Genomic DNA, 19,960 nt, shown 5'->3' with positions numbered 1-19,960 from the left:
AAAGGTTAAAGTCTCTGCTAAGTCTGTTGACTCTTTTTTCATTGTTTGCAAGCAATCACTGTTGCTTTTATAGTCCAATCCTGTCCACAAACTCTCCAGAGACATTTCAGCCAGTGATGACCACGTGACACATTTCTGGGTCAGAGACGCAAGTTTGAGGTCTGAGAGGTTTGCTCTTCTGGCAGAGAGAGAGAGAGAGAGATGAAGCTGAGCCCCAGCTCTAAGCTTCATGCCTTTTATTCCTTCCTCATGATTCCTGCCTGGAATGCCGGTCTGTTCTAAATCCCAGTGAAAACACAGCCTTACCCAGTATTGTGAGGCAGTGAGGACAGAGGCAGAAACCCTTGGCCGGAAGGTAATGGAGAACAATGTTTAAAAAGCGCCTGAGTCCCTCACAGCATTTTTTTGAGAAGCTGAACTAACTTCCTACCTCTGGACTTTTTGTTCTGTATGAAAAATGAAGCCCTGCTTGCTTAAACCTCTACTAAACATTTTCTGTTATTTGCAGCTAAATTCATCCTGAACCAATTTATAATGTTTAACTTTTTGGTTATCTGTCATTTATTGAGTATTTACGATGTCCCACGCCTAGAGACAAATATTTCGCATATAATAATTTAACCCACATCTTGGCCATGAGGTTAGGAATACTTATTAAAGATGACCCGCCGGCAGGAGCCTGGATCCTCGTGTGACTAGGCAGATTTATCAAATGAAAACCCCGAAGCTCCCAAATACTAAGCAACTTAGTAGTAAGTGGCAATAGTGGGATTCAGCTGTCAGTTATGTTATAAAATTTCATGACTTTATTATTTTCATGACTTATCAAAAGCTTATTTTTATTCACATTTGATTTATTGTGAGGCTCAGATTCTTTCCAAGTGTATTTGTCTTTATTTTGCATCTTGCCCATTCTTCTTTCGGAACATTTGTGCTGTTTAAAACAGAGTGGGACCTCCTCCGTTCTTTCCTTTACGTCATTTGTCATTTTTACTTTGCTGAGGAGCCTTATTTTGTTTACTTTATAAGGCAAAATAATTTTGTAATAATAAAGTTTAATTTATCAATTATTTGTTTTATACTTTCTGGCTATGATATCACGTGTCATTGTTACACCTTTAAGAAAAACATATTTTTTCCATAATTCTATTTGAATGCTTTATAGCCTAATTATTTCTTTAGATCTTTGATCTTCCTAGAATCTGTTTTGGTGTAAGACATGAGGTAAGATTACACCTTTCTCAGCTTATTAGATTTTTCACACTATCATATGCAAAAACAAGCAAAAAGACCTGCACATTTTGTGGGCAAATAAACTTTCTGTTCTTTCTATTGATCTTTGATGATAAATAATGTCATAAGTATCATCAGTATCATAATTAATATAGAATTATGGAGACATTTCCATTACATCTAGTAAAAATACAACAAGGCATAATGAGTTTATAGATACTTAAAATTCTAAGATATAGCCAATGAATTAGTTATGAAGCAGATTCATTAGTATAAATATAAGGAAAGTAAATAAATATACTTTTATTTCTTTACCTTACTAGCACAAAATGAAAACATTTGCAAATGATTCTATGATATTAGAAAATCTGAGTGTTAACTGAAAAACTCTTAGAACTAATCTACTCCAGTCAACTGACAGAACAAAATTTAGTTAGTCTAAATGATGAGCTTTCTTAAGTCTGAATGAGACTGGATAATGTTTTGAGACTATGATTTTTGTTTTTCTATATTTTTCTCTTTCTCTCTTCTCTCCCTCTGCTTATAATTTAAGTTGTCTCAGTTGCACATTTTATTTCCACAGGAAAGTATTAAGTGAGCAGGCGAAAGTGGCCTCTAATATGTTCTGGCTTCCTTTCGTCCTTAGTCTTTTGAATAATATTTAGGAGAACATGTAGGACTTATGGGAAAGGTAAAAGGGATAATGTACATCAGTAGAGTTAGTAAGCCTTGAAGGAGTACATAATTAAGGTATCTGAGCTCTAGGGTGGCGCCTGTGGCTCAAAGGAGTAGGGCAGAGGCCCCATATACCTGAGGTGGTGAGTTCAAACCCGGCCCCGGCCAAAAACTGCAAAAAAAAAAAAAAAAAAAAGATAGCTCTAGCCATAGAAAGTTGTAGTCTGGATCCATGCACCTTGTATATATTCTACACTGGAGTTAAGATGAGAGTTTTAAAAATAAATGTGTCACACCAGCTCCCTGCGGGCAGAGTGGGGCAGGCCAGTGGCTGCAGGAGGGTTTTCATACGCTGCTTTTGAAGACCTAGGAGAGGCCCAAATAATAAGGCTGTGTGAATTTTCTCCGAAATGAATTTTGCTCTCTACTTAAAACAGTTCTTGATATGACTACTTAAATATTTATGTCCTATTATATGGTACCCAAAAAAATAACAAAAAAAGAGACAGAATAAAATAGGAATAGGTTTTTAACGCATTAGATGCTCTACTCAGCAATACAATATTTTCTTTACTTTTATAATTAGAAATTTAAAAATAATTGGTACGTCTTAGAGTTAATATTTTCGATAGAGGCCACATGTTTACTAAAATAAAGATAAGGAGGATCTATATTTTTGTCTTGTTTTCTTCGTTTTTTTATCAGTAAGCTTGAGTGTGTCTATGAAACTGTTTTTTTTCTTCTCGCATTTATACAAATGTTAAGTTTGGAATTTTGGTTAACTTGGAAGCTTGTTAGGTATTTGCATATTTTTTACTGCAATTCTGGACTGTCTGCAATACTTTTGCTAACAGTTTTCCATGAAAACTCCTAGAACATATATCCAGCAGGACTTGTTGGTTCATTTATTGAATCTCATACACATAGTAGCAAACGTAGTATTATTATTATTTATTATTTTTTTTTTTTTTGCAGTTTTTGGCCAGGGCCAGGTTTGAACCCACCACCTCCGGTATATGGGGCCAGCACCCTACTCCTTTGAGCCAGCAAACGTATTATTTTAATTCATTTATTTACTCATGTTGAAGTAAATGTATTATTTTAGCATCATCTAGGCAAAAAAAAAAAAAAGTGTGATCAATTCTACAAAGAAACTAAAATGTTAATGATACAAGATCTCATATAATTTAGGTGAACAGAACATAACCTTTTAAGAAGGGGAGAGATGACTGTGTTATGTAAATAGTGGTTCCAGTCTCCTTCAAACTGAGTTTTGTTATTCCAGGTTTAGATATTTTGCCACCAATTCAATGGAAAGGCTGTGGTTTGCCTCTAGAGATTCTTTGTATTTAATTACCTGTAAACTAAGCATCTGTTTCACACACAAGAATTATACGCAAATTTCAAGATCATGCAACTATCTTTAAAAAATGGTCCTTCTTTGTTGTAATTTTAATCTCTTTTAATGACTAGGTTAATTCATTTGTCCATAAACCTAAAATTTTTGAGCTACTTGAATCTGCAGATCATCTTCCTGTTTCTGCTGTGGGTCTGTTCTGTCTACCACACACAGCACTTGCATGGTTCTTTCTACTTTACACCTTATATATCCCTAGTTATAGCAGAAAATTCAGTATGGCCAAACACCTTGCCCTTAAGCCACAGACAGTGTTAGTGACCCTTCATGAGAAAGGTGGGATTATCTAGGATCCAAACCAAAAAATGAGAGAAACCACCACTCTCAGAATTTAAAACAAGGAATTTAATGTGGAAAAGAGGTTCTGTGGGTGAGGAAAGAAAGTGAGAAGCTGACTGGAGGACAGTGGGGCTATCCAAAGACTCACCCACATTTCCCCCACGTGTGAGCGGAAGGACAAAAGGCACAGGTGTGAGGGCAACTTACAGTCCTGGGCTCTGATAAAGGCTGGAGCCTAGTGGGCTTTTCAGGGGGCCTGAAAGTGGGGGAGGCTATGGCCAAAGGCAAAGAGTGGATGCTCTGGAGTCTCGCCTCCTCCTCCTCTAATCTGCTCATGGTGCACCGACCCTGAAAAGCAGCAGACTGCAAGGTGAACACCCAATGGATGCAGAACAGAACTGAGACTGTCAAGGGCAAACGTGACCAGACAGGCACTCCGGCATGAAACTCGCATTGTTTCCAGAAGTGGGGCTGGGTTTGAACTGAGCTCTTTCTTCTATCTCTAAGTCCCTTTCTCTCTCTCTTACTGTTCTAATTCTGTGAGACCACATGCAGTGATGATACCGCTGCTTCCATAAGGCTTAAATCAATGACAATTGTCTCATTGACCCAATATTGCATTCTGTTGAACAAAATACAACACATAGAAAATGATTTGTTTTCCTTAGCTTATTTTTGGCAAAAACGTGTATTGTCACTTCACCATGCACATTAACAATAGCTACAGGGAATACTTATGGCCCATATGATAGTTTAGAAATGTTCCCTATTTAAGAGAGTTATTTATTTATTTGCTTGGCAGTGGATATTTTTTACTCATGATAAAATACACATGGAGTTATTGAGCTAAAGTGAATAGTTAAAAGATACTAAGCATTGGGGTGGCGCCTGTGGCTCAAAGGAGTAGGGGGCCGGCCCATATGCCAGAGGTGGTGGGTTCAAACCCAGCGCTGGCCAAAAACTGAAAAAAAAAAAAAAAAAAAAAAAAAGATACTAAGCATTGGGAACATAAAATTTAAACATACAGTTTTTAAATGTCAGTAAACTGCAATTGTTGCAATTTTACATGAGAATAATTATATAAATCTCAAAGAGATCTGTGTCTTTAAGAATCTTCAAAAAATATATTAACAACAATGGCCTCGGATAGCCCTGCCAAAAACCTGCTCTTCAGAGAAGTATCTAGTGGAGACATCAATTATCTACAAAGTGCTTCAGGACTTGGCCTCAAGTATTTTCTGCTTGATTCCTCTCACATGAGCTTCTATATCAATTTGCAATAACATAGATTTTGAATCAAGTGACATTCTTTAATACAGCAGTGATAATTTTAAGCTTCCAAACAGGATTCTGGTATTTTAGAAGGGAAAAGGAAAAATGTTCCATACAATGTGACATGATGCATAAGCATGTATTAGAATATCTTAGCCACTTAATAAAAAAAAAATATGCAAAGAGAACTACAGAGAAAATGTCTTTATGATAGGCACTGGATCGTGTATGTAAGTAGGCAGAAGAGTCTAACTATTTAAGAAGTTTACAGTCTATTTGGGGAACGAGGTCTGGTGCACTGCAATGTATAGGAAGTGGCAATGAAGTGGTGCCAAAAAAAAAAAGTCCTGTAGAAATTCTCTCCTTTGATGAACACATAGGTCAGATCATACCTTTTAAGCTTAAAAACTTTACTGGAAATTCCTAAGCCCAGCCTCCTTAAGACAATTGATAAGGAACTTCATAACATGATTACAGACATTTTCTGCATCTTTACTAATAACTTTTAACACCTCATATTTATCCTCCTCTGTGCTAGAAATCTCATTTTATCCAAATGTGATGTACAATGCTACCCTTCCCTGTCTCTTAGCATGCTGTCCCCTCTGCCCACTATAGCCACAACACTCAGGTCTTGGCAAATGATCACTCATCCACTCAAGGATTATTTGAGATGTTCCTTCTTTGTGTCATTTTCTGTAACCAAATCTCCATGAAGGCAGACTCAACAGCTCTGTCTCCCACGGCACTTGGTTCATGTTACATGTACTTGGAATACTCTACAGTGGTGATTTTTGATGAATCTATCCATGTCGCCCTCTAGGCTCTTTCAAGGACAGAGCTTATACGATGGTCTCCTTCTATGTTTTAATCCCTGGCTCTGACTCCTGGCATAATGAATACCTAATACATATTTGCTTAACTGAATGGAGCCATGAGAGAGAGTGCTGTGCACAGAGGAAGTCGGAGAGGAATTTTTAGAATGTAAACCTCAGAGAGAAAGACAAGATGAGTCACCAGAGTGACGGAGGGCAGACATGGACCACGTGGGAACCAATGGGGCTCGTGCCGAGTGAGGATTTGGGAATGTTAGAACATTGGGATGTGAGTTCAGCTGGAGATTTCTATACTGTCTCTGCAGTTACAGAGGAATAAGATGGTTGTATGTTTGGTTTTACTCGATGTCAAGTCAGCTTGCTACAGTTTGTGACTCTTATAATTTAAGTACTCTTAGATTAAGAGATTTCTAAATTCTACCATAATACTAGCTTACAGAATAGGTTTTAATTATTTTGATGTAAGTGATATCCTTTGATTTCCTTATTACATTTTTAATTTTATTTTGATTTATTTTTCAGCAATGCTCTTTAACATTTGAAGGGGGAAGAGGAGTAGAAAACTATATTTGTAAATATGTTGTTAGTTGCTGGGGAATTTCTGAGAAATATTTTCCATATATTTTAACTACAATCACTAGGACTGCTAATTTTCATTTCAAACATTATAGTTATTTGATAACTATGAATCATTAATCTTTAGCAAAGAACCCAGGAAAATAAGGCAATGTCTTAGTCCCTTACTTAAAAAAAACAAAACAAAAATACTGATTATGGGGGGGACGAGTTGGAAGGAAGAATCTTTATTTAAAAAAAAATACTGCCCTAAATTTACAATTTCTGTGAGTTATATTAATATTCATTTTAAAATGCATTCTTAAATCAGAAACTCCTGATTGCTACTCCTTTCCTCTGGAGTGAAATTTTTCTCTGAGGCTATGAATGATCAACTCCAAAACAGCTTGCTGCAAAGTAAAACTACAAACGATAGTTATGGATTTACACAGGAAGAGAAGTAGTTTGGCTGGCGGGGAAGGAGACTGAGATAGAGATGAGAAAGAACCACGATACCATATGAGGGTTAGATTGATCTCCCTTCCTTCCTACACAGACATCCAAAACTTTTGTGGCTATTTTCAGAAAGGTGGTTGCAAATCCCTAATATTGAGAAATTAAACATTTGAGTCAATTCAGTGTGCCTTCTTAAACTCTCACCTCTTTTGACTTCCTAGACAAATAAAATATTGAAGTTGGGATGATACAGGAACCAGAAGGGATGGGTGACACTGCTATTAATATACGGAGCTAACTCCCTGGTAGCTGGGGACACTTCCTGACAGATGTGGTCATTGTTGAATAGGTAAGTGCTATTACATGGAAATAGAAATTCCAAGCAGAAATAATGTGAGTTTTGATTCAGTAGCTCTATGGTGGGGCCTGAGGTTCTGCAGTTCTAACAAGCTTTTGGAATTGCTGATGCTGCTGGTTTGGCCCACACTTGAATTAGGAAGGTAGAAGTGTAGCAGCCTCCAGTTTCTGCATCGTACAAGAAACATAATCCCAAATCTATTGTTTTTTGTTGTTGTTGTTGTTTTTTATTTTTATTTATTTTTTTTTTTTATTGTTGGGGATTCATTGAGGGTACAATAAGCCAGGTTACACTGATTGCATTTGTTAGGTAAAGTCCTTCTTGCAATCATGTCTTGCCCACAGAAGGTGTGGCACACACCAAGGCCCTGCCCCCCTCCCTCCGTCCCTCTCTCTGCTTTTCCTTCCCCCCATAACTTTAATTGCCATTAATTGTCCTCATATCAAAATTGAGCACATAGGATTCACACTTCTCCATTCTTGTGATGCCTTACTAAGAATAACGTCTTCCACTTCCATCCAGGTTAATACGAAGGATGTACAGTCTCCATTTATTTTAATAGCTGAATAGTATTCCATGGTATACATATACCATAGCTTGTTAATCCATTCCAGCGTTGGTGGGCATTTAGGCTGTTTCCACATTTTGGCGATTGTAAATTGAGCTGCAATAAAAGTCTAGTACAAGTGTCCTTATGATAAGAGGATTTTTTTCCTTCTGGGTAGATGCCCAGTAATGGGATTGCAGGATCAAATGGGAGGTCTAGCTTGAGGTTTCTCCATACTTCCTTCCAGAAAGGCTGTACTACTTTGCAGTCCCATCAGCAGTGTAAAAGTGTTCCCTTCTCTCCACACCAGTATCTGTAGTTTTGAGAATTTGTGATGTGCGCCATTCTCACTGGGGTTAGATGGTATCTCAGGGTGGTTTTGATTTGCATTTCTCTAATATATAGGGATGATAACAATTTTTTCATATGTTTGTTAGCCATTTGTCTGTCTTCTTTAGAGAAGGTTCTATTCATGTCTCTTGCCCATTGATATATAGGATTGTTGGCTTTTTTCATGTGGATTAATTTGAGTTCTCTATAGATCCTAGTTATCAAGCTTTTGTCTGATTCAAAATATGCAAATATCCTTTCCCATTGTGTAGGTTGTCTCTTTGCTTTGGTTGTTGTTTTCTTGGCTGTGCAGAAGCTTTTCAAACTATTGTTAATTAGAATCACCAGGGGAAAAATCACGATGCCCCCCTCCCACCCATCTGTTCTCCATAAAAAAGCCAGGATGATCCTTTTATATTGTGAACCAGATCGTATCATTTCCTTGTCAAGTCTGCCTTCTCATCACATGCGTTAAAATCTACACACTGTATGATGCTTTACATACGTGGTCCGGCCGAGGCAGCCTTTGCAAGCTAACATGCTGTATTCCTCCCCAGAGGCTCTGGATTTTTTATTTTACTCTTGTTACTCCAGACTAGAGTGTTATTCCCCAAATTCCCTCATGAGGGTTTGTTCCCTCAACTTCTCTGTGGTCTCTGCTTACGTAGTAACCTTAGAGAGGTTTTCTCAAGCATGTCTACCCACGTGTGTCCCTGTCACTCTCTTCCCCCTTCTGTTTTATTTCATAGAACTTAATACTACCTGACATCACTTTTTGTATTTATGTGTTTTTTCTGTCTCCTTCTCACACTGGAATTTCACCAAGTCGAATAGGGAATTTATCTGTTTTGTTTTCAGTTTCATTACCACAGTCTGGAAGAGTTATCCATTCATAGAAGGGGCTCAAAAAATAAATACATGTTCAATGAGTGAGGAAAAAAGAGCTTTGTAGAAAAGCCAACCAGGCAAACAAACAGTCAGGTTCTGGATCTGAAAATGGTGGATTAACATCCCCAACCACCCAGCCCAGGGTAACAATGTTAAAAATCTGAAAGAAAAAAATTAAGATACTGGAGAATAACTAAAATCGGAATTCAACCCTTGCCATCTGGTTCGTGTGGTAACAGCTAGAACTCACGCAGAGAACTGCAGTGCTTTTGACTTGAGTTGCCCAGGGACAGAAGTTGGAGCTGCCTATGTAGCTGAGAATTTCCTCTCCGTTAAGTGCAGAGTTACAGAGGAGGGAGCAGCTGACGTGAGCACTGTATAAACGTTCCTCAATTCCTTGGTGACCATGTCAGTATAAGAGAGAATCCAGGGAGTTTGAAGCAAATCAATAGCTTGAAAGTTTAAAAGGCTTAGGAGAGTTTAGCTGTTGCACCATTATAGGAAACACAAACATTTGTGTGTGAGTCATAGCAAGTTAGAGGGGCTTGATAAATACCTCGGGCTTCCATTAAAATGTCGTGCTTTCAGATGAAAGACTATTTCAGGGGTTTGTTTGCTCTATGGAATCTGACCTATATAAACAATGTAAAAATAGGTGTAAAATGTAAAAGCAAGAATCACAAGTTCACGTGAGCATTCTAATTTAACTGCCTGCTGGGGGTGGGGGGAATCAATAGTAAGCAGAGAACAAGAAGAGAATCCAGTCTTTCCCCCAAGTATCATCCACAATATTTAGTCTAAAACAAGTATCATTAAATCCGCAAAATAAAACCATGACACTGGATCAAGAAGAGAAGCAGTCAATGAAAACATGCCACAGACCAGACATGAGTTAAATGCTGGAATGAGCAGACAATAACTTTGAAACCACTTTTACAAATATGTTCAAGAACTGAAAGAAAAAGAGGATCATCTTAATTCAATACTTCTGTGGTGGGGTCCGAGGGAATATGTATAGAGATGCAAACTTTCAAATAATATAATACAAAGTCTAAACATAAAAAGTAAAGTATCTGAAAGAGAAATGTTACATTATAGGACTAACAAACAATGAACTAGACAGAGCAGAAGAACCAATTGAAGACAGATTAATAGAAATTATCCAATTTGAAGAATAAAGAGAAAAAAAGCATTGAAGATAGAGAACAGACATTCAGAGACCTGGGATAATGTCATGCTGTCTAATGTCCTTGTACTTGGAATTCCAGCCCTTGGAAAGAGAAAAAGCGGAAGAGATTATGCATTGAAAATACAAAATGTCCCCATAAAGTGTAGAACACACTTTATGGGGGCAAGACATGATTGCAAGAGGGACTTTACTTAACAATTGCAATCAGTGCAATCAGTGTAAACTGGCTTATTGTACCCTCAATGAATCCCCAACAATAAAAAAATAAAATAAAAGATAGTCCTAAAAAAAAAGAAAAGAAAATACAAAATGTCCCAAATTTGGTTAAAAGTTTAGGTTTAAAAATCTCAAAAAGATCGTTAGCGGGATTAATAGATATAAAACCTTAATCATACACATCATAATCAAACTGCTGATAACTAAAAGAAAAAGAAATTTTAACAGCAGCCAGTGGTGTGCGTGGGAGTTGGGGTGGGGTGATGGGATAATACTACAGGGAAACAACAGTCAGAGATGATTGACCTCTCACCAAAAACAGTAGAGTCCAGAACACAATGAAAAAAAGCCTTTAAAGTACTGAGAAAAAGGAAATTCTCTCAACTCACAATTCTATCTCCAGAAAGAAATTTCTTTCAAAGAGAAAGATAAGTGAATCAATAAAAGCTAATAATTTACCATCAGCAGACTTGCACTACAAGAAATGCTAAAGAATTTTCTTTATGTTGAAGAAAAATGATGACTGGAGAACTCGGACCATCGGGAAGGATTAAGGGCAGAAGAAAAGATAAATATGTGGATACTTGTAAAAGAATATGAGTTTTTTTTCCTCCCTTCTTTAGAAGACAATATACCATTTGGATTTTTAATTAGATATTGTATTATAATTATATGTGTTTATTTACAAAGTGTTGTTATGATTTTTGAACACAATATGGAATGAGTAAATTAAGTTACTCATATCCATCACCTCAAATAATTTTTGTGTGGGAGAATATTAGAAATTTACTCTTAGCAATATTGAAATGTACAGTATTCAGTTGTTAGTTATATTTCGCATGCTGTGCAATTGATCAAAAAAATAGGTAAGATCAGACTGTGGTGTTCATTAAGTATGTAGATTGGAAATCTGTAACAACAATCACTTGGGAGTATATAGAATTGTGCTGTTAGGCTCCACTATGTTAGGCCAAGTGAGGGAAATATTTTCTATGTAGACAGTGATAACTTAAAGATACCTGTGGTAAGTATATACAAATTACTAAAAAAAAAATCAACAAAGAGGTTTATCTAAAAGCCAAAAAACAAACATGCACAAGACTTAAAAGGCATGCTGATAAACAGTTAATGAACCTAAAAGAGGGAAGGAAAGGGATTGTGTATTTCATTCTATGTAAAATTGTACTTTAAGAAAAAAGAAGTGGGTAGCGCCTGTGGTTCAAAGGAGTAGGGCACTGGCCCCAGATCCCGGAGGTGGCAAATTCAAACCCACCCTGGCCAAAAATTGCAAATAAATAAATAATAAATTATAAATTAATAAAATAAAATAAATAAAGAATACATAAAATGTTTTAAAAAATAGAAGGAATAACTTCCAGTGTCCCCTAGTGAATCTCAGAATATTAGGAATGGGATTCAGGAATTTCTATTTTATCCCCACTCCCAGTTGTGATGATCATCCATGTTTGAAATTACTGATACAGATAGATCTTCCTAACTTTCCTGTGGCTTTGAAAGCACAAGGCCTCCCACAAGCTGTTCTCTTCTTCATGCAGACACATCCTTCAACTGTAAGAGCAGCAAGAACTTCAGACTTGTCAGCTGGAAAGAGCCGGAGATGGTCTAATGGTCTGTAAGATCTCTATTATCAAAATGACAGCAGCCAGCAAAGCCCCGGAGAGCTGGAGAGTTTAACAGCTTGCTATTTCCTCTTTTATTCTTATATGCTTCTCACTAACTTTTATCTCCCCTCAATTTGTCTGTCTTTTACAGGCATCTGATGGAGAGAGAATTTTCATAATCGGACACTTCCATTTTTATAGAAGGAGACTTGCGTGGGGAATTATCAATGTTCTCTGTCAATTCAAACATTTATGGCCTGAGCAAATTTAAGGTTTTAAGGACACAAGTGTGTGCCATATACTGTATTTCTACAAACCCAGTGCTGTGCGGAAGATGAAGAATCTGCCGGAAATGTAGAAACACCAATGAAACCTACAGGACGTCAGGCAAATCATAAGAGATTTGATATAAGACTCACTTTTGATTACATTGAGGCAGATAAAAGTAGAAGGAGGGCACGGGCCCCATATGCTGGAGGTGGTGGGTTCAAAACCAGCCCTGGCTAAAAACTACTAAAAAAAAAAAAAAAAAAAAAAAAAATAGAAGGAAATCCTTCAGAAACTATGTGGATTTAAAATCAGGAAGATTATTTATAGCACCTAGTGTGGATTGTGTGTGCAAATCTTAGCGTGGATCAAAAAGATGTAGAATTGCTAATTATAAATGCTTCTTGAATGTAATATAAAGGCAAATTGTGTAATAATTTTATAAATTTTTTTTTTCCAGTAGCCTGCACCCAATAAGCTTCTAGGAGGGCAGATAATGTTTCCTATTCCCCAGGTATATAACCTGATAGAAAACCTCTGATTTCTTAATGAGTATCCTGATTTAAGGTTATGTCTACTTCACTTAATTTCTCTACATTTGACTCTCTGAGTTGAGATTTCTTTCGCAGTCATTCAGTTGAGCATGAATATGGTCTAGGTTCTGTGCCAGCCTGTGGGATACTATCCCTACCCCTATGTGTCTCAGTCCAGTGAGAGGTGCACACAGTTGGAGGGACAGTTGTGAGATATTGTGATAAATACTGTGGTGGGGAAGCTGTGATATGACTCAGAACTCAGAAGTCAAGGAAGGCTTCTTGAGAGATGATGCTTAAAGAATGCTAATGATTACAGGAGTAATGTCAGAAGAGGATTAACCAGCATGTGTAAAAGTCTAGAGGAGGGACAGGGCATGGAAAATTCCACGAACGCAAAGTAAGCCAGTCAGTTTGAAATATGGAATAAGGTAGAAGGAGAGGGTTAAGACAGAAGCTGGCGCCAGATCATGGAGAATGTGTACATGATGTTTTGGAATTTGTAGTTTATTCCAGAGACACTAAGTCAATAACCTATTTTAAAATGGGGAAAGCATGGTCAGATCGGAGTTATGATCATTCTAGCTGCAGTGTGTAAAATGGGTTGGAGGGTCAGTCAGGAAGACCCGTGGGGACACTATTAGGTAATCTATGTGAGGGGTGATGTTGGCCCAAACTGGGGTGGTGATAATAGGGATGGGAGAAGAATGCAGGTTCCTGAAATATTTCAGAGGTAGAACTGTAAGATGTGAAATAAAAGAGAAGGAGTCGTCCGCAAACTTTTTAAACGGGGGGCCAGTTCACTGTCCTTCAGACCGTTGGAGGGCCGGACTATAGTTTAAAAAAAAAAAACAAACTATGAACAAATTCCTATGCACACTGCACATATCTTATTTTGAAGTAAAAAAAACAAAACGGGAACAAATACAATCACACCGCTTCATGTGGCCCGCGGGCAGTAGTTTGAGGACGCCTGCATCCAGACTGAGTCATAAAAGATAGGAATATCAAAAGGAGTTTGTAAAAGTGGATTCAAGAGAACTGAGATCACTACTAAGGAAGAATTAATGATTAGTGTCAGAAACAGAGTGAGACAGCTGGAAGAGTGAGAATTTGTACCCAAAGAGCAAATTTTCAAGTTGAGATTTCGGAGGTGGAGAAATGCCAAGTGCCGGTGAAGTCCACCATGCAGCTTCCGAGCCTGTAACTGAAGCCGACAGAGGGGAGGCCCAGAAAGACGGGTAGACAGGAAGAGGGGTGCCGATAAGGTTTTTCATTTTCCTGAATTTTAAAATGAGAATTGAGACAGGTGAGAACCATGAGTCAGATGCAGAAGGTTTGGGTACATGAGAATTACCAGGAGGTCGGCTGGTGACGGAGGTAAGGAGGAGAAGAGGTCAGCATAGACTAAGCGGCATCATCTTGTATGAACCCATCTCTTAGGAAAAGCAGGCAGAGAAAAATCTCCTTAAGCGACGTCATTCTGATATCTCCCAGACGGAAGCTGATCAGTAGAGTAGTTGCTCTTAGCAGGTTATACCTTTGACATCTCTCTACCTCAGCTAATGTCTACGGAGTCCCCAGTACAACCCCTTTGCATCCTTACTTCTGGTGTCCCACCTCAACGGTTTTCCACCCTATATTAACAGCTAGCTCCTGGGAAGTGTGTGCAAGTATGCGTGCCTGTGTGTTCCCGTGTGTGTGCTTGTGTGTGCCTGTGTATGACTGTGTGTGATTGTGTGTGACTGTGTGTGTTTATGTGTGACCATGTATGCCCGTGTGTGCCTGTGTGTGTGTGATTGTATATGTGCCTGTGTGGGACTATGTGTGTTTGTGTGTGCCTATGTGTGTGACTATGCGTGATTGGGTGTGTGACTATGTGATTGGGTGTGTGTTTGTGTGTGTTTTTGTGTCCTGGGGGAGGCATAGGTCATTCTACATGTATAGTTTTGTTTCCCAATTTTGGCTCATAGAAATGACGATACCTTTTATCTATAACAGAAAAAATGAATCATGTGCTGAGAGGTCAACCAAATGCATTGTACGAAGTCAGGAAGATTCAATGGACATTAATGATCATGAAAGACTGAGAACTAAAGCCAAAGACCCACGAAGAGCAGCGCTGAGAAGGGGAGATGCTTGGTTTACCCTGTTTTAGACAGCTACCTTGGAGGTTCTGGAGTCTCAGAAATTCACCGGAGCCAGAGTGAAATCACAGGTGTGCAGGAGGCAATCTTCCTACTAAGGGGGAAATGAAAATGAAGTGGAGTGGAGGGTGCGAAACAGGATTTACAGAACCAAGTGTCAGGAGGACCTCTCATTCCCAAGCTGGACGCGGCGAACTGGGGAAGGCCGTTCTCTGCGAGTCTACCCTGACGTTATTCAAAGTGAAAACTGCGGCTTATCTTCTTTGCCTGTAGGAGCATCTGTATCTTATTATAATGATTTCAGGTGTTAATTAATTGATGTTTTTTAGCTTGGGATTTATTGAGCATTCTGAATTTAAATACTGGTGTCCTGGGAGAGCTTCAGAAAACCTCCAGCCATCACCTCTCCAGTATTCCTGCATTCTTTCTGCAAACTGGAATAGGCACATAGTCCTTTTATTCAGGTTTTCACTTTTTTTACTCACACTTTCACATTCCACAGAATTTCTTTTCCCTCCAGATTCAGATCTTTCTCTTCTCAGCTGTGCAAATCTGGTACATAATCCTTCCCTTGGGTTTATTTTTTCAATGTCTTAAAATTCTATTCGTTGTTATTATTATTTTCTATAACTAAAGCCAGGGCGACTATAAATTAAAATTTCTACTCAAATGTTCTTCAGACAATAGAAGTGGTGGTAATTTGAACTGAAGACTTATGTAAAAGCTTGCTAATGGTAATAAAGCCTCAGAGGAGGCATCAAGTTCTACCCAGATGAGTTTCTTTGTGAACCTCTTTTAAAAGAGAGGATTTATTTTTTATTTATCTTTACTCCCAGGGCTTAGCACTGTGGAATTGGAGCTGTATTCAGTCCTGTTAGGTTGGGCACTTAGCTGGACATGAGCAGGGTATATGGTGGATATGGTTAGGCTACTTTGGACTGGCATGGATCAGACTGACCTGGGCTATTATGGAATGGGACTAATCAAGACCTTGCAGGTATAAGACCTTGCAGGTGGGCGGCCTTAAAATAGAGGCACAGGGACTTTCTCACGTGGACAGAGAGATATGGTCATACTGACTTGGGTTGTACTGGGAACAGCCTGATCAGAAGCTCCTAAGAAGCAACTGATGCCCCTAAAGAGTGTGTATAAAATCTAAGCACTGTGCTGTCCATGATGCCTACAGTCACTAGGACAAGCAGAGCCTGGCTTGTATCTAATGCTATAAAATAAGCTTTTCCTTTCTTGCTAAAACATTACTTGGTTTGCTCTCTTTAATTATTTCAGCGACTACCTCCAGCTGTCACCATAATACTCTGACATCTTGGTGAAGCAACCAGGAGGAGATATGTTTCCCTGACTTGCCTTCATTTTTCAATTGTTACTTTGACTTTTGAGAATATATCAAAATACGTAGATAACCCTTGGTGCTCAGCATCCGTGAAGCCTAGGACCTTATCTGGTACCAAAGCTACAATGAATTTGGTGAATGTGAGCCCAGATTTAATGTTTTCCTGGTTACACAGACACACACACACACAAACTTTTATCATAATTTCTGGCTGTCAATCAAAAAATAAAGTAGTATTTCCAAAGAAAAAGTCTACATCTGCCACCTCCTCACTTCCTCCAGTCTGTTGAATCTCTTAGCTGATCAAGTACATATACTGCCTAAATTTATTCCTTTCCTCTTCCTTTGAAACCAACAGATTCAGACAGGATCTATAGCAATGTCTGATAGACTCCATTTCAAGCATAATTCTTCCATTATAAAGTGGCATAAACAGAGATGAAAAAGGTCATTATCAGTCACAAAAAAAATTCCAATTCACAACAGGAAAAGCACAAAAAATTTCTTCTTAAAGTGAATGCAACAAACAATAGGACATTGTAGAATACATTTTCCCACTTCTTCAAAAAATATGTATAACAGTTAAAATTAGAAATGACATGCAGAATATTTCCGATTTAGAGAGCAAATGATATCTATGCAAAATAATAATAAGCATCTCCCTTTATACGCTCCTTTCCTCCTTATGCTTCAACAATAGTGCAGCTTTGGAATCAAAAGATGTGAATTCAGGTCTTGGCTCCTCAAATTCTGTCAGCTGTGAGTCCTCTAAAATGATGTTTAGTACTTTGGTCTATAAAAATGAAGAAAAAATATTCTGTGTTGTTAGGTATTTGTAGCAGTTCATATGAAAATTAAATGGAGTGACTCATAAAAATGATCATCCCGTTCTAAATGTATTTGAGTTTCTCCCCCTTTACCTCGTTTTCTCTCTTCTCTTTTCCTTTCCATGTCCCCTTGCCAATGACTGTCTAATTCTCCTTCTCCACTTTACAACTGGATTTTAAAATGTACGTTCTGCATTTTCTTAGGTCCAAGTCACTCTCCACACTGTGCTATCTCACTGAAGCCCTGTCGCTTGTTAAGTCAGTCTCCGCCCAGATCTGACCAAATCCACGTGGCTTTGTTCTAGTTCTCCTCTTTTGACTTTCTGTTGTCTCTCACATCAAAAGCTAGTGTTTCTCACAGGGCGCGGTCACTCATGCCTATAGTTCTAGCTACTTGGGAGGTAGGAGAGTCACTTGAGCTCAGGAGTTCCAGGCTGCAGAGAGCTATGATCATGCCACTGCACACCAGCCCAGCCAGCAGAGCAAGACCCTGTTTAAAATAATAATAATAATAATAATAATAATAATAAAAAAACAGCCAATTAGGGATTCTTTTCTAATGTTGTAGGTGCTATCCTGGATATGTTAACTGTAATTCCATTTAGTTCCCTGCCAAATTCATTGACCAGTAGATACTCAAGAAACAGAAAAGGATTGTGGGAGAAAATATATACAACGCACAGGTCTAGAGCCAGACCTTGGCTGAAGTCACAGCTTCACTACTTCTTGGCAGTGTGAACTTGGTCAGATTATTTAATTCCCTTGACCTTGGTTTGCTTAAATTTCCTTGGAATCCTGAGGCTTAAAGGGGATAATGAATGTAACACAATTAGCACCACACATGGTGCAGAATAGTAGCTAACATTTGTGGAACACTCAGTCAATGCAAATTCTTTTTAATTAGGGGATATTCCAAAGGAATGATGAGAATTAAATAAAACATAATGAACAACATTACCGAAAATTAATTAGTTTTGTATTTTTCTTTTATCATACTTTTCCATAACAACTTCTATCTTTTATTCAGAACTTTATAAAGTTCCTTAAAAAGTGAAAAAAAACTTTGGCGTTTGAGATTCAGAAACCATAGTACCTTTTTAAATATTTATAAACAGAGAAAAATAATTCCATCTCAGAATGATCTCTTAAATATACTCATTTTAATTCTGAAAATATGTCTAAAAACTCTCTTTACTGGAATGAATGACACTCTGCTGTGAACGGAGGTGACAAGTCAGGTTTTGCACGCAAAGTGTTTCCTTCCAGCATTTGGAGTATTGCTGCTTCATCTTTCATCTTTCAACAAGTGAAAAGCAGTAATCTGGCATTAATTAAAAGTCTTCACCAATATTTCTATAGATAAGGCAGATCTTTCTATGGTTTTTAATCCTTTTCATTGCAAGGCTAAAGCTTTAAATTTTAATATTTGACATTCATACATCTGTCAAAATTCATCGTAAGTCATATATAAACATGTCATTTGCAAGTTGATTAACAGACACAATTTCCTCTGTAACAGTCTTACATTGGAAGTGCATATAAGTCAAAACTGAACAGATTTATATTTGTTCTAAAAGTGCAGATGAAATAAATGTTTTTTCTGAGGAAAATTTGTAGTCCATGTGCAAATTACACATTTTGTTTATGCATGCAATCTAGAATTTTAATTATGCATTTGTTTACACATCAAACTTGGACTTACAAATCAAGAACTGCAAATATAGAAAAGATTTAGCCAAACTAAAGTGCGAATTTCATGTGATGGAATTAAACAGTTGACTTCTGGAGGCAGTTAATGAATCCACCCTGGCCAGAGCATCTGGTAGCATTACCTCTGCGCAGCAGGCGGGGGAGCTCTTCCCCACAGTATTCTGGACTAATCTTCCAGAAGACAATTAGGTGTGAGAAGCCAGCCCAGTCAGAGAAAACACCTACACATTCCAGCAGCATCTTGGCAATGTGGTATGGAGACCAGGAGAAACATAATTATATCCAGCATGGCTGGGGGCAGGATGGTACTTTCTCTGTTCTGTGGAAGTTTTCAGAGGTTCCTAATAGTTTTGGAACAATACTAAAGTTACAGTGTCTACTCAGAACTATAAAAGGATGACTTTCAACTGAGTAAACTCATTCAAATGTACTGCTTAGCCTACAACTTCAAGAGTGCTGCTGGCCAAACTACTCCTATTCCAGCCAGGTGAGCATTTTCTGGCAAGCTTTCCTGGGTCGGTAATTAAGGTTGCTGAGTTAGGACAGACTTTACTCCTGGGCAAGGTTCTAAGAAATGGAATACACAACTCTGAAGATATGGTGGACTTTGGCTTTGGAATCTGGATCCCTTCATATGTCTTTTGAGAGTGCTGAAGTGCAAAATAAAAGTTCGTGATCTTTAGAAAGGTGAAAATTGAACTACCTCTTCTCCTTTTAAAGAATGGTTTTGGCTATTTAATTTTGGAACCTTGATTGTTAGAATTCTTCTTTAATTTGCCTGTGATTGTCTTGAACCTCGCTTCTTTACCAAAAGCATATCAATAGCATGGAAATATTTATTTCTTTCAGTAAACAATGACAGTGAGCATTACATACTCCTCAGCCCTAAGGCCCTAAGACTATCTACATAGTGCTGTCTTAATAACATGGTTATATATTTTAAAGAATTGTTGTCTTTAATCCTGTCCTATTACCCTATTTTCCCGAAAATAAGACCTACTTACAGGAAAGATGAGACGTCCCCTGAAAATAAGACCTAGCGCATCTTTGGGAGCACACCTTAAAATAAGACACTGTCTTATTTTCGGGAAAACGAGGTAGGATTAGTTTTATGTGCTACACCTTACAGAGGATTTGAGGTCATTCTTATCATAATCACTGTCATTAATGCCAAAGTAGAAGCATTATGCTATTACTTTGAACAAGTCAGTGATGTTTTTTAATTTCAGCAATGGGTTAAACATAAAACCAA

This window comes from Nycticebus coucang, chromosome 11 (genome assembly GCF_027406575.1).
Source record: "Nycticebus coucang isolate mNycCou1 chromosome 11, mNycCou1.pri, whole genome shotgun sequence".
Taxonomy (NCBI): Eukaryota; Metazoa; Chordata; class Mammalia; order Primates; family Lorisidae; genus Nycticebus; species Nycticebus coucang.
The sequence above is the reverse complement of the archived record's forward strand: the minus strand, read 5'-3'. Positions refer to the sequence as shown.